General features: G+C 33.9%; 1 long non-coding RNA gene across 6 annotated transcripts; it reads left to right on the top strand.

Annotated features, from left to right (window-relative positions):
- The first annotated feature begins 4648 nt into the window (after positions 1–4648).
- On the top strand, positions 4649–16069 carry LOC136202607 (uncharacterized). 6 transcript variants are annotated; one of them, XR_010674510.1, is made up of 5 exons: positions 4649–4924; positions 5480–5527; positions 6044–6140; positions 9652–9775; positions 15889–16069. It is a non-coding gene; the product is annotated as an uncharacterized lncRNA (long non-coding RNA). The 6 variants fall into 6 exon arrangements; XR_010674508.1 differs by lacking the exon at positions 15889–16069 and adding an exon at positions 10029–10178; XR_010674509.1 differs by lacking the exon at positions 15889–16069 and adding an exon at positions 10025–10178.
- Positions 16070–16687: the final 618 nt, after the last annotated feature.

Genomic DNA, 16687 nt, shown 5'->3' with positions numbered 1-16687 from the left:
CACTCCACGCCCATCCGGAAGCGGACCAAGCTCGGGTTTGGCCACCTCGTCACCATCTTCGCCCTCACCGCTCTCGGTGAAGCTGCCCTCGATCTCCTTCCGAGCCTTTTGCCTCGGCCCGTGGAGAAGAACGCCTTTAAGTCTCTTAAGCGTTCGACCTCCGGCCCGGGCGAGACTTCGGGGGTGGCCCACTCCAATGCGGAAGGTGACTCGGACTCGAGCATGGGTCTCAATTTTAGTCCTCCACCCCTCCACGACTTCAACTCTCTCTATGCTCAGTTGGATATTTTGGAGGATAACCAATGTCGGGATCGGGCCCATTTCGACTCCCGCTTCGATGCCCTCGATGCCTCCGAGGCTTAAAGGCAAGCGGATAGGGCTAACTTTGACGCCTTCACCAACGCCTTCTACACCCACTTCAACATCCATGGCAATCCGCCTCCACCACAACCATAGTTTCCGTTTTTCTTTTCTTTTATGTTTTCTTTATGTATGTTCTTTTGTTATTTTCCATGTTATTAATGTACGATGTTGTTTTTAATTCAAATCGTTAAGTTCCGTTTGTGTTTTGTGCTTTCGTTATTTTGTTTTTAGTGTTTAAAATAACGCCACGCAGGGCGTACCCCATGGTACGCCCCGCGTGTCCTGCATTCTCCGCCTTAAAAAAAAGTTCAGAAACTCAAACACGCGGGGCGTCCTGTTCCTGCGCCCCACGTATTTGAGTCTCTGACTCAAAAAGCAATAAAAACGCTGCCCTACGCGGGGTCCCCCCTGGGCACGCCTCGCGTAGGGCCCCTGACCACTAAGGGTCTTCTTTTCCTTCCTTACCTTTATTTTTGTTTTTGTTTTGATTTCTTTTTTCCGATGCCCTTGGAACAGGCGTCATTTTAAATAACGCGGAGGGCCGTGCAACCCCGCACCCTTAGTTTGGTTTGCACTACCAAAAAAAAAAAAAAATTTAATAACAAAAAAAAAAAGTTAAACTAATTTATTGACTCTTTTAAATTTTCCCGACACGCTATCCCTCCTTCGGAAATTGACTAAAGTTCCATTATTTATCGTCAAAAATAAAAAGCGTCGGAACATAAAGGAATGATTCAATTAAGAAATTTTAGTCTTGGTTTTGAAATTAGGGAATTCGTGCAAAGCTTAGGTTAGTACTAAACTAAGGCATTGAGTCTTAACCCAAATGTTATCTCCATAATAAACTTTAAAAAGGCAATAAAAACGAGATAGTTGAGAATTTAGCGAAGACTTGATAGTACATAATTTAAACCCGAATCTTTGTGAGGTATTTTTGAGCCTAAAAGAGTTCGTACGAGAACTCTAATTCTTTCACAATTTTTCGAGAGCTTTGACTTCACTCGACTCATAGAATTTGCATCCAATACCGGGTTAAGTACACTTATTTTTGGTAAAAAGGCAATAGATGATAAACCGAACCCACTTAGGCTAATTTTTCTTAATTTATTTTTCTCATTTTCATTGAACATTAGGAAACCCCTTCGAGCCTATTAACCAACCTTTTTGTTAACACCCTTTTAAACATTTAACCCTTTTTCCTCTTGTTCAAATACTGACATAATCAAGTTGCACCCGAATTACCTGAAATAAGTCACGGCCTTAGCAAATGAGCACCATAAGTTTTCAAAATATTGTTTTTGTGCCTCTATCAAAACAAAGGATACGATAAAAATAAAAAGGCATTCTCAAGCTCCACCCGAGCAATTTTGAAGTATATTTTGTAAAATTCGCCAAGGCCGAAATAAACAAAAATACGGTGCAATCACAAAACGGTATTTTTGAGCTCGAGTTTCTTTAAACTAACCACTAAAGAAGCCACCCATATTACAACCCCCCTCCGGGTTCATTTTTAATGTTGCCTAACCATATTTTAGGAGGAAAAACCCAGATGAAAATGCAAATTCAACATGATCTCGAGTAAGTGCAAAGAAGAGTGCTAAAACACCAACCCACCTAAAATTGAGCGTAAGAGCAAAATCCCTTGGTGAGGTACTATCGGGTTCTCAAAAGATAATCAACCCCCGTTAATATTGCCTGTTAATCTTGATCATGGAGGTTTCAAACAAGTTTCGTACTCAATTGTTTGCGTAGGTACTTACCGAAACCTTTGCATAAAACCATAACTTTGAAATCACGCACTTGGAAAAACCAACCTTCGGTTTGTTTCTTAATTTTCTCAATCCCTTGTCTTTCGATTTCTTTTACTTGAGGACAAGTAAAACTTTAAAGTCCGAGGAGGTTTGATAGGGGTATTTTACCCCTATCTTTTAGCGTGATTTACGGGTTGATTTTGGATAAAATAAATAAGTTTAATTACAAAAATAAAGTGTTTTGATAAAATAAAGAAATAAAAATAAATATCGTACTTTCAGTTAATTTTCCGTGCTTTTGATTAGTTTAGGAAATAAAAACGTCAAGCTAACTCGGCTCGCAAGATTTGTATTTCAGGTACGAGCAAGGAGCAAAAATCTACTCAAATACGCGGGGCGTGAAACATGTTGTCAGCAATAATTGCCTTATCCGCAGGCGCCATGTGGAATTGACTCAGCATACGCGGGGCGTATGACACATGTCGGAAATAATTGGCCTAATCCTGAAAGTCAGACTGCACTGTCTCCCTGAGTCAACTCTTCTCTTTTACGCGGGGCGTACTTCAGCTACACACGGCATAAAAGCTCCAATTCAAGCAATAAAACTTCAGAGACTCAAACACGTGGGGCGTACTTTAGCTAAGCAGGGCGTGCTTGAGACAACAAGACACGGAATTGGTCCACATGCAGGAGATTTCTGACGGAATGGGCACTTACGCGGGGCGTAGACCAACTCACGCGGGGCGTATCATTGGATTTCTGCACCAAATAATGTTGCTCCATACTTGTACTTTGTGAAGTTACAACATTGCCCTTGCTTGATGTCTATAAATAGGAAGCTCTTGAACTTCATTTTACACCAAGAAACAATTACACACTAGAGAGCAAACTATACTTGTTTTGATTATTGTTGCAGTATAGATTCAGTTTTTGTAGCTAAACTCTCCACCTCGAGAGCTTGTTCGGTTGTTCCGGCATTTCATCGAAGCTCCGCTCCACCATTCGTCACCAAGCTCAAGAGTTCCACCTCCACGACTTAGGAGACGGCTTTGAGTCCGGTTAGCTAGTTTCAAGGGCGGATTCTCCCCTTTTACGTGCTAATTAGCTTGTACTCTTCCTATGTACTAGGCTTGGTTGTATTCCATTTATATACATTTTATATTTATAATTTCATGATTTATAATCTCTATTTCCCTTTACGTGTTAGTGTTTGCTACTTGTTTTGATATTGATAATTGATTATTGTGTAGGAGAACGCGATTTCTGACGCCATTCGGGCTATCCTTAGGGAGTTATATAGGTGTTGCCCTACCGGAAGTGACAAACCGGAAACCGTAGGAATTGACAAGCTATGGAACTTACGGGCCCTAGTTTCTAATTCCCCCGCATTAGACACGCCTTGACTAGGAATCACGTAGTCTATGTGCTTCACGGGTCGGTCCTACTACACTTAGTCATCTTTGCAAGAGTAAACTATTATCCGTATACATTTAGAGTCGTTATTTATCGTGGTTATAACTTATCGATATTCATCCCACTTCATAGGGTTTTAGCTACACAAATCTGAGTCGCCAATAGTTAGGGATAGTGTGTAGTTGTGTCTTACTTTACCCCAAAGTAATCGCCGCTTAAATAACATACGAAACCGAGTCGTCTAATACTTGTAATTATAAATCCCGTGGATTCGATACCTGGTCTTAACCGGATTATTACTTGATACGATGCGGTACACTTGCTCCTAAGTAGTCGTAGCGTCTAGTAGAGTTAAGAGCAATTTATAAAGATCACATCCATAGATATAGAGTCCGCACTCATAATATATATATTTCGTCGTAGAAACTCTACCACTAGGCGTCGCGCTATCACCCACCACTATATATAAGCAGAATAGTAGTGTTGGATAGATGAAAGGAGATGCAGATTCTTTAAGGCTGGATGGATGAAAGAAGATGCATATTTTTCTTTCTTCTCTTTTATGTTTGTGGCTGCACTTATGTTACAAAAAACTATCTAAAACTTACCCTTATATACTACTAGGGTCATAGGCCTAACCCATTTTTAGGCTCTTGATAGGTCAAAAAAGTCCAATACTTTCCATACACCATTATTGCAACATATTCATACCTCTCACATTTTCACATTTCATGACAAAGTATGAACAATTCTATAACACTCATTTTCTTCCAAACTAGCCAAGCAATTGCTTTTTTTCATTTAACATACTCTTTTGGTTATCAATATAAGAAGTTAAATTCATTTTCATGTACATTTTGGCTAAATAAGCTCACACTATAAGAAAACAAGGAAATTGGGACTGAATTTTGGGATTGATTCTATTTCACTCCCTATGTTCTGACTAACAAAGTCCCAAAATGTTATTTTTGTTGCAAACCATGGGCATGAATTTTGGCGCCCATACTTTGACCAAATTTTAGCCAGTCAATTTTTGAGCTCCAATAATATTGGGAGTAATCTTAAAATATTGGGACTACTACTTCAATTGTTAGGTTGAAAATAATAATTATAATAAATAATTAAATACAAAGTTTTATTTGTTTTAGGTCTTTTTCTCTTCCATCTTTTTTATCTCCTCCGCCGTCCTTATTCTCTTCTGCCATTCTCATCTAAAATCATGTAATCTCTGGCTATTCCCCTTTATTTTCATTGCTCTTCCTACTTCTCATCCCTTTCTATTTGTTTTGTTTTGTAAACTCGATTCGCGCTAGCTGTTAGAGGAACCCAATCTAAAGACAAATTGAATCTCATTACCTATTGGTCGCCTTGTCGTTCAACTCGAAGATAAGGATCAGGTTTGATTTACTAGAATCCCTAATTTTTTCTGCTATCAGTATGCATTTAACATTCAGTTTATCTGCTTCTGCTTATAATTTCTTATAATCCTTCCAAATATAGCTTATTTACCTCATTTTTATCATTATGATTTGTGCCTTTTGTTTAAAGATTGGAGTTTATCAATTAGTAGGTATTTTGCATTTGATTTTGTGGGTTTTTTATTTGCATTTGATTTTAAAGCATCTGTGGGTATTTTGCATTTGATTTGTGGGTTATTTTTTCATGATTTGATCACTACTAGAATAGCTTGAATTTGAGCTTCATTAAGCACAAGGTCATATATTAATCGTTGCTAAGGCTTTGTACTTTTATCAACTTTGATGTTTTTTTTTTTGCTAAGATGTTTCTGTTTCCTATCATATTTAATTATTCATTTGGTTGGTGATGTTTCACCTTGTATTATTGTTCCATACCAATTAATTGAATGCAATTTAACTCCCTCTTTTAGGGCTTCATGATTAGTGGAATTGAATTTTATGTTTCTTAGCCGCCTTCTTCTCTCATCTTGACAGGCTGGTTAGAGTTGCTCATCCAAAAGGAGCAAACATCATTTTCATCAGGTATGAGCCACTCATAAAATGAATTCATGTTATAAGTGACTGATATGGTTGTGTGATATCTTTCAGAACATGATCCATCTAAAAATTACTTGCCAATTCGTAATTAATGTAGCTTTGAATGGAATCAATTATTGTTGATTGAACATGTCAATTTTTGCCTAACAACAATGAAATATGTACAATATTGAATTTCAATCTCAATTGATGGGTAGCACCACCTAATTGATTACTCTATTTTTCACTTTACATGTTCCTCAATTGATAACGTATTATATATATTGAGAGATTGAACTAATTAGTATTATCTTTAAATAAATATCAATTACGACTTTATAAGTGTCTAACATGGTTAGTTCGTTCTTGGTTCACTACAAGAAATATATGATCCGATCTATATGGAACTATTAGTGTTATCTTTTGATGAAATTATTGTCTTACACTATATATTTCTTCTACTGCTACGACTTACATGATCTTTTTGTTTTTCTTCTACTGATATGGCTTACATTCGTGCAGGCGGAATATGGAACAGCCTTGAAATTAAAAAGAGATGTGGAGTACCAGAAGGAACCCACACGAGAGGTTGTTAATTTGTTAAGGCTGAAAAAATCTGGTATGATCCCGAGTCTCTTTTGACAACTGCATTTGTGTCTAATACCTGTTTGATGTTTGAGCATGAACCTGCTCTATCAACTTTGTGATTTAATTGTAAGAGTATAATTAGAAGGGTAAATTTCAAATAAAACCCCTATGGTTTCACTAATTTTCAGATAAAGGACTGTGATTTACTTTTTGTCAAAACGAGGATTGAGGTTTTCAACTTTAGCAAAATAAGGACTTTTTCGACTAATTCTATTAAAATCACCCTTGACGACTTCAAAAATGACATATTTTAAGAACTACTAATATTCTAAGCAACTTTAATTCTTCAACTTTTTTATTTTGAGATTATTTAGATGAAGTTTGGTAAAGAGAGAGAAAGTTAATGTTTAGAGAGAGAAAGTTCCAAAAAAGATGATTTTCGAAAATCGAAAATGTAGTTCCATAGAAAATATGACATTGAACAACTTTAACTCTTGAAAATTTTCATTTTCAGGTCGTTAAAGATGGCTTTAATAGCATTAATCCAAGTGTGAAACCTCAATCCTCGTTTTGACAAAAAGTAAACCACAGTCCTTTATCTGAAAATTAGTGAAACCACAAGGGTTTTATTTGAAATTTACCCTAATTAGAATAATAAAATGATTTTGAAATAAGTTTTTATATATTTATTTATTTGAATGAGAAGAATAAAATTGTATGATTCTATTCAAGGCAACCCTTGCCTAAAATATACTCTTCTATATACAGATTCATGGTATAGTTATCCACTTTAATTGTAAGTAGTGTCCAAGAAATGTCCAATGTTAAGGTTTTACCTTAAAACCATTCATAGTATACTCTGCTATAATTTTAAGAAGTGTCCATTTTGTCTGAACCTGTACAAATTCATAGTATAGTTGTTAGATTCCATCTACATATGAATTTCTTACCTTTAAATCATGTTATGGAAGTTTGACAAATTGCTAAACTACATATTCAACTAAGCCAAATGATATCTTTTTTTTTTCAAAATCATTCAAATTGTCTTACTTTTCCTATTATTTTAGGCCGTGTGACACCCAATAAACATCTTATTAAAACAAGCAAGTTTGTGCATATGTTTTGAGTAGGGGTGCATAATGAATTAATTTGTAGTGTTTCGATTACAAACCATCCCAACCCAACCCATTAAAACCAATCCAACCCATCAAATACTCAATGGGAATGAGTTGGGTCGGGTTGGTTTTTAATTCAAATATTTAGATATTTTTTTCTCATTTTTTACATTTTAATTAAGATAAAGTAAAAAGATATTATAATTTAGGCCTCGCTTTTTGTTCGACCCAACTAACACATATAATAAACATGTTGGATATCAGTATAGTCGAGTTGACCCGTTTAACTCATTTGTGAAACAATAAAAAAAGTGAGAAAAATAATAAAAACAGAAAAGCGTGAAAAATGAGAGAAAAAACATGAAAAAAAAAAAATATGAAAAAAAAAAAATTTGTGGAAAATTGAAAAAACGTGAAAAACGTGACGTAAAATACAGTAATAAAAGGTGAAAAATGGAAAAAAAAAACAAAAAATTGGTACTAGTTGTGATCGAATTATGTCTTATGTTTAGTAAATTGATATATGACTTGTTAAATTTATAGAAAATTTAATTTACATAAATGTATGATATGATTCATTTATTAATTTATATGCTTGTAATTTATTTTTTATACACATAATTAACGAGCATCCTAAAATTATAGAGAATGAACAAGAATCACTTATATTATGGGTGTTTAGAATAAATTAATAAATTAAAACCCAACTAGCTTACAGATTATTCATTATTCAATTCCATTACAAATTTATAAATTATACATATAAATTTCGTAATAATTGTTCTATTCAATTTCTATATTTATAATAGTGATGAAATAATGATAATGATAATATATTATCAATTCTAACACAAAATTTATTAAAAGCTAAAATGATTTATAATCGTCTACTCTTTTTTTTTTTTGTTACACTAAAATTTAGGGGAGGGGGAAATCGATTATTCATCTTAATATTTCTTTTCCACTTCTTAATTATGTAATTTGTAGGTAATATATATGTATATAATGAAAGAAGAAAAAAAATGCATGCAAATATTTGAATTAAAATCCAATCCAACCCAATAGATTTATCATTTATACACCCCTAGTCTTTAGAGGAAAAATTTAAGCTAAAAATATACTCCGCTTTCCCAAGTGGGAGTAATTCTCATAGTTTCTTTCGTAAAAATGAGCATTTCAATAGCTTCCATACAACAAAATAAGGGTATATATGGTTCAAATTTGGTAATTATTGGACTTGTACATGCAAAGTTATGTTCATTTGAGCATTTCATCAATAGCTTCGGAATGTAATTTGCACACAAAACACATCAAAAGCATTAATCCAAGCATTATCACAAGCCAATTTCACTAAAAGTTCAAACAATTCTAACCCCTAATCATACATGTATGGAGGAGAAATGTTTGGAATTAGAAAAATTAGATTGAGAATGGAAGAATGAACTTACTTGAGTGCTTGTTGATCCTGGAATTTGGAAGTCTTTAATTTGTTGGATGAGATGAAAGTTAATTACATTTGAAAGATGAAGAAGAAAGATGCAAAGACGGAGATGAAGGGAATGGTATCCTCGATATATTTTTTGTTTTGTCAAAATAATTGTAAAAACGCCATTTGATCTTCTAAGTTTTCATTTTTTTTTTCATTTTGTCAACATGCGTTTATTAATTAACACATGAGAGGATTGTTACACTCATATTTATTTAGGGCCAAATTTATAGTTATAAATAAGTTTAGGTTTAAATAAGTAATTTGGGTTTTTTGGTAAATTTACGGTTAATTAATTAATTAATCATCAATTTATTATAATAAAATTAATTAGTGGAGGAGTTAAAGGGGTTATGGTTAGAATCAGTTTTTTGAAGAATTAAGGGGTAGTTCTTAGCCTTTTGATCAGTACGTGATAGCAGTTATTGAGAGTGGGAGAGCTCACTGGAGAACATAAAGAAGAGAGATTACAAATAAGGGTTATATAATGAAGAATCAACTAAGCTTACAAGCTCAACCAACCAATCAAACAAGGCATAGTCAATCAAATCAACTTTAGCAACTTTTAAAATTTCAGAATTGTTTTTGCATTTTTAGTCAGTTTCATAGCATTCCTTTGTAACAGCCTCTACACCTGATTCTAGAATGAATATTACATAATTTAAGCATTATTTATTATATATACTGTTTTTTATATTCCAATTTGCTACCTACAATAATTATTGGATAATTTAAATGTACAAATCAATTCAAAAAGAACATATAATATCAAAAAATTCAACTTTTGATATATCACTAAATTCAATACGTGATTCTAAAATTAAAAAAAACTAAATTTAATGAAGTATGTCATTTCAATATCACTAGCTTAATATTGCAACACTAATGTCATTTCAGTATCAAAATAAAACCATAACATAATATTCCCCCTTGTTTCTAAGTTGTTGATGCTCCATGCGTGCTCAATGGAAACTTCGGTACTAATGGCATTGCCTCTGAGTGCCAATGTTGCAACATCACGAGCTTTGGCTACACTTCAACTCGGGATTTTATAGGAAGCACCAGGTATTCCAACTCAAATAAATACCTTCCATATAAAACTTGATAGACGTACTTTATACATTCCAAATTCAACTTTATGTCTCTTATATATTAGTAATATATTATTCAATTATCATTCTATTGTTTTCATACTTATTTGCACCAATATGTCAAGGAATCACTATTTGATATTAGAGCAACTCTAATGGTCGATCAAATTGCAATTGCAAAAATAATGAAAACTAGTTACTAACCACTAGAGGTATCTTCAAGGAAGTCGTTAGAAGGCAGCGAGTCGCTGGAACTTTTTCTTCAAAAGTAAAACATCATGTGGTGATAGAGGCTTGAGAATGACGTGCGGAATACGAAGGAACAATACTGTAATCGTTTCTTGCAAACGCTAGTAAGATGCGTCTATTTGGAGATTTATCTTTATCAATCAGTTTTATGAAGGCCCACCAACTATAATAATATTTTCCTTGATAATTAATTATTTTTAACTTAAATATTAGACAATAAAATATAAGTTTCAACGTCATATATACATGAATAGTTGGATTCTTTTTTCTTGTAAATATAACCAAATTATTAATATAAATGCAGTTAAGTAAATTAATCAAAATATTAACATTTATTCAATCAATAATAAATACTGCTTAATAGATATTTTTTCTCACTATTAGTTTTTCTAGATCTCGAGTTCGAGTTTGAGTTCTAAAAGGTACTTGACGAGTCTTGAACCGAGAAATCGGACAAACTATAAAAAAAATATTTTCTCAATTAATATTGATTTATTATCAATTATATTATTATACAAAATAAGTTAATTATTTAAAAATAAAATATTTTATGATGTGTGAGTCATATTAAATAGTATTGATAGTGACTAACCACTAGAGAAGATTTTTGGTTAAAGTTGTTTTGAAGAGATAATTATTAGAGATGGATGATGTGAAATGGTTGGATGGTGTACAACCCTCTCACCATTATAGATGCTCTTAGCTATTCTCGACTACTCTCTATTATTAAAGTACTGTTAGTTACAATAAATTTTTCAAATTAATAATGTCAATTTTTATTTTACTAAGAGCGTGTTTTGTTTGAACAAAATGTACTAGGAAATAGAAATGAAAATTGGTATTACTTATTTGTAGTACCCCATCTGTGTGAGCTTAACTCGCATCTTTGCCCTAGACCGGTGGGCACCACACCCCCAGAATGTACTTCGTACATGGCTTGCCTTGCTTCATCACTAGACAAACATCACAACCACATCATAAGACTTTTTTTTTTGTTTAAAGTTTCATTTAAATACACATACTGGGGCAACCTCCTTCGAAGCTGGGTTCCTTTGTACCTTTCTTCTGGCCATCCGCCGTTGCTAAACTAGTAAAATGTCTACATACAATCTGCAATAGATACTTCCATGTAGGGAGCCATTTCCACTATGGTGACAGCGTTGCGATACCGAATAAGTTCTTTCCGGTCGAAAAAAAGGACCCTGTTATTGAAACACCTTTCCACATGATTTTGATTTGACAAAATTATTTAAGTAATGATAAAAATATTCTAATTTAAATGTTTTGATTTATTACACTAATGTGTTTGTTCAATGTTGAGTTTAATTGTTTATAAGACATTAAGATTAAAAAAGCCCAAAGGTCCATAAAGTGGAAGTTAAGCCCAAGTTAACACATCAAGACCATTCGGCTCAAAAGTTCAAAACGAAGCCGTATCAAGTAAAACAATGACTCAGCGAAAGAAGGATCGAGAAGCCTTCGAAGCAAAAGCTTCAAGTGGAAGCTGCTGAGTTGGACTACAATGCAGTCTGGACACCGGCAGACAATGTTCAACTTCTAGACAAAGTATTTCTACTTTGGGAAAAGTTCAGAAGGCGCAGGAAGCTGTCTCGTGGACTTTTCCTTAAATGTCGAAACATTCTGTCGAGGACTGACGAAGACAGAAGATGCAAGAATCCTATTGGCCAACGACGCTGAGCACGCCCAGAGTGATAATGACAGGAAGCCGTTTCCCTCCAATGGTTATTTCGAAATTCGAAATAACCAGGTGCCTCAAGTGTCACTATATAAAGGCCATCCATTTGGTTCAATCGATGCAGATCTTCAATTAGTCGAAACGCTGACCAAATTCATACTTGAAGTTCCTGTGAGAAAAGCAAAGCAAATACCTTACACCAATTCTTAATCTTTTTGTAAAAGTCTAGAGTGATTTTCAATCATCTAAAGTGTCTTAGCAATCGTTGTTTAGGACAAACACTTTATCATTTCTAGAAGAATAGAAAGGAGAGGCTGAGTACTCGGTTATAGTACTCAGCGTAGATATAGGAGTGAGTAGAGGTATAGAGGAAGGTACTCTTGTTATACTCAGCTTCTATCTGTAAAAGGTTTTGTGCTCTACCTTTAAAGAGCTCAGTAGAGAATTCAAAAAGCTCGGAACGAGTTTCGGAGACTGGACGTAGGCGGAGAGGCCGAACCAGGATAATGCTGCTGAGTAACATCTTTCTTACCCTTAAACTCCTTTAATTTATATTGCTTGCTATAAAACTGACTAAGTAAAGAACTCACGCTGAGTTAAGTTTACTAAGAAGCTGAGTTCAGGAATAGACTCTAAGTGCTATTTCCTGACTCAAGTAAAGAAGCAGACTTAGTCACAAGTTGACTAAGCTTGTGTCTTGAATCTACTTAGTGACGCTGTGTAAACCTTTTCATAAGAAAAGAAGTCAGCCTCAACGGACAAATTTTTAAATAGTTCCTATCCCCCCCCCCCCCCCCCTTGGAACTAACTTGTCATGTTATAAGGGATCAACACCTGTCATGTATAATGACTTTTTATGTTCTGCCACCAGGGGGGCTGCTAGAGCGGCTACTAACTTGGCGAATGCATCTGATTTATCGTTCTTTTTCTTTTATACGTGGCAGAATTAGAGTAGCTCGAACTCTTTCATGAGCTTCATAGCCATGGCGTGGTAGGGCATTAATTCAGGTTTGCATACTTCAAATGTAGCGTTGGTGAATGATTAACTGCGAATTCCCATAGGATCATGCGGACCGTTATACCAATTTGTAAGACTACCAGGAGGTCAGCAATGAGAATGAGCGCAAAGGATAAATTATAACGCCTTTTTTTCTCCTATTGCTCTATTTTCAAGTGAAAAAAAAAGAATTAGGACAGAACTGTGTACTGAAAATGTCTTAGGTAAAGGTCCCTTTTTCTCATATCTAATATACAGAAGAGGATTTTGGGAATCAATCCTCTTCGGTGATATTGTCGAAGTTTCACTCACCTCTATCCTTGCCCTTTCCTTGCTTGTAAGCCAAGCCTTCACATCTAATTGTAAGCGCTCCTCTATTATTGATATCCCCGCTTTTCCTATTCCTTGGGCTATGCGCAATTAACTGTTGAGACGGAAAAGTCGTCTTATTACCGCTCCCCTATGTTAAAAGGCTATGCACCTCGTCTTTTTTTTTTATATATGCTCCTTTTTAAGCCCGAGAAGCAGGCAAGCGTAGTGGACAAAAGTAGACTTGTGATGACGATAGGCATTTCACAGGGGCCTCCATAATACCTTCTTTTCTGACCTGGATCAAGGACTTTACCCGAGCCTAATCGAATCACTGGTCGAGTCCTCTTTTTTGGCACTTGAAATAGAGGAAAACTCTTGCGCTTCGCTATAAGAAGCAGGATACCCATATTTCACTTCAAAACTTTTCAAAGGAAAAAGGGCACTAAGATCCTTTTTTCCAAAAGTGGAATAAAAAGGGGCTCCGCGGACAGCTTTCGTTACTGCGGTATAGTAGAGCTGGCCAAGCATGGCATCGACTTAATAATGTCAATTTTTATTTTACTTAGAGCGTGTTTAGTTTGAACAAGATGCACTAGGGAATAGTACTCAAAATTGGTATTACTTTTTTTTTGTCTCTGGAAAATTTGATTTTTATCTCCTTAATATGATGAGATAATGTTTTCGAAATATATTATACTTAATTATAATAATAAAAATAATTTATTTTAATAAACTATTAAATCAGAATTTTTTTAGGATTGTTCACTAAAAAAAGGTATACTACAACACTTGTTTAATGCCGTTTTTTTGACATATGTCTCTATATTTTAAAATTTAGCTATGCTTTTGTACTTGTGTTGGTTTTATTGTTACTTAACGACATATTTTATTATATGTTGGCATTTTAAAAAAATTAAAGACGCTTTTGAAAAAGCATCGCCATTTTTTTAAAATTTGCGTTGTGAAAAAGTGTCTCGGTATTTTTCTATTTAAATATAGTTTTATTTTTTATCCCGTATTTAATATTTAACGACACTTTTTAATTTGTGTCTACTTGTTTAACAATTTAATAACGCTTTTAATTCTTATGATGGAATTTTTAAAAAATTAACAACGCTTTTAAAAAAAGTGTCGATATTTCTAAAAAGTTAAAGACAGGTTAAATTTTCTGTCGGTAAAAAGTGTTAAGGTATTATTTTTTCTAATTTAAAGAGATTTTTTAATTTTGTCCTCTATTAAAAATGCAACCACATTATAAGAAAAATTGCAATTGACAAACAAATGTTAAGGCGCAAGGGCATTTTTTACACCATGATATCGACATCTCTGCAAAACCTATACCTACCCATATCGAAACCTTTCCATCTTGGATTCACATCCTACCGTGCCCCAAATCCTTCCTTCGGCTTTTGCCTCTGTCTCCTCCACTACTCCGACCGTTTCTCTAATCCTACCGTGCCCCAAGACATAGGCAGAAATCGCTAAAAAGCTAGGTGTTTCAGAATCAAATCACCTAAATTTTTTAGTTATAGTAATTATAAAGTTATATATTATAAAATAGTAATATTTAACATACTTTAATTATTAATTAAAATGGTAATAAATATAATATTTTGTATTAATCATATCTTTCTCTCTCTCTCTATAAATAAATAAATAAATAAATAAATATATATATATATATATATATATATATATATATATATATATATATATATATATTGATAACCTAGAACCAATTAAGATTGGCTTGAGAGGTTAAGGGTCCCAAATCGCTTAAGTTATATCTTGAGTTCGAGTCACAACGTACGCAGAAAGCTTTAATTGATAGATGATCATCTAAATGGTGCCTCACAAATCTCGAACAGAAAATCAAACAAACTATAAACAAACCGATAACCTAGAAATATGTAAAAGCTTGTACTAAATTTACATTTTTTTTCTTTTTAACATATTATTAAAATGAACTTAAGATATTAATCATGATTCTTATTTTTTTGTTTCTTTACATACATCTAATAACATAAATAACATATAATTAAATTTCAAAAATATTATCGCGCCAAGTATATTAGATAAAATAAACATGTCTTATGTCATAAAAATATATAATGTCTAATTCGTACCGTATTATTTGGTAAGTTTGCTGGTCTAGATTTTGTAGTTACTTCGATTTTCCCTGTAGATGACAAATAACTCTGCATCTTCTGTCTACGTAGGGTATACTTGGATGTAGGTTATTGGAGGTTAAATAATGGAAGGTTAATGATCTAACCTTGCTTGAGAGAAGAATGTTACTAGAAGGAAAGGACACTGCAACCAAAATTGCTTATAGAGGCAGTTTTTTTTTTGTTTATAGGGGCGGTTAAAACCGCCCTACAAGGTCTAGGGGAATTTTTACCGACCACCCCAAATCTATCGCCAAATGGGACCGGAGCTACAAATTAGCGACGAAAATCATCACCGACGGGGTAGAGTAAAAATTAGCAATGGATTTGTAGGGACGGTTTAAACCGCCTCTATACCTGATTCTATAATATCCATTTTGACCAAGGGGCAGTTAAAACCGTCCCTATATAATTTAAGCATTATTTATTATATATATATATACTGGTTTTTATATTCCAATGTGCTACCTACAATAATTATTAGTTAATTTAAATATACATATCAATTCAAAAAGAACATATAATATACATGATTCTAAAATTTAAAAAAAAAACTAAATTTAATGAAGTATGTCATTTCAATATCATTAGCTTGATATTGCAACACTAATGTCATTTCAGTATCAAAATAAAACCATAACATGATATTCCCTCTTGTTTCTAAGTTGTTGATGCTCCATCTGTGCTCATTGGAAATCTCGACACAAATGGCATTGCCTCTGAGTGCCAATTTGCAACATCACGAGCTCTGACTGCCAATAATGTGCTTCCCTTTGTCACGAGATTTTACCATTATCTCAAGTCTACTCCTAGAATGCCTTTCAACTTGAGCTCCCACCCAAATTAGAGGTTTCACCTGAAACCTTAAAATGTAAAGCTCAGACTAGTCTATGATGTAATTAATCCTTGTATGACCTGTAATTTACTAATAAAATTGAGCTAATTACCTAACAACTACATAAACACAAACACAAATTTAACAAATAAAGAAAGACTCATAAAACTAATTACTTTGTACTTGAGAGATTTTATTGCAAGCTCTTACCCATGCCAAGCAACAGGAAGTCATGGCTCAGACTTGAGAAGCTCTTCAACAGAGTTTCTGTACATGCTTATGAGGTCCATGTTATTGGCAGGGGCGAAGCCAACTTAGAGCCCGAGGGGGCCGAAGTCCCCCGCCACCGGCTCCACCCTTGAGTATCGTTAATTTTGTCCCGTCTAGCCCTCCCTATTATTGATGTATATTTAACCTATGTAGTAAGAATAGCTTAAAGTAGTTGAGTTGGTTTAACAGTCTTGTTTTAAAGGGAGAGGTCATGGGTTCAAACCACACCAAACTTTTTTTTTTTGTTTTATTTGAACTTTATTTTTTTAATTGGACTTTTTATTGTTTTATTTGAATTTATTTTTATTATATCTCTTTTCTATAAAAAAAAATCAGTTTCTTACATTTGAGACTCAATT

This window comes from Euphorbia lathyris, chromosome 8 (genome assembly GCF_963576675.1).
Source record: "Euphorbia lathyris chromosome 8, ddEupLath1.1, whole genome shotgun sequence".
Taxonomy (NCBI): Eukaryota; Viridiplantae; Streptophyta; class Magnoliopsida; order Malpighiales; family Euphorbiaceae; genus Euphorbia; species Euphorbia lathyris.
This window is presented reverse-complemented; position numbering and strand designations above follow the sequence as displayed.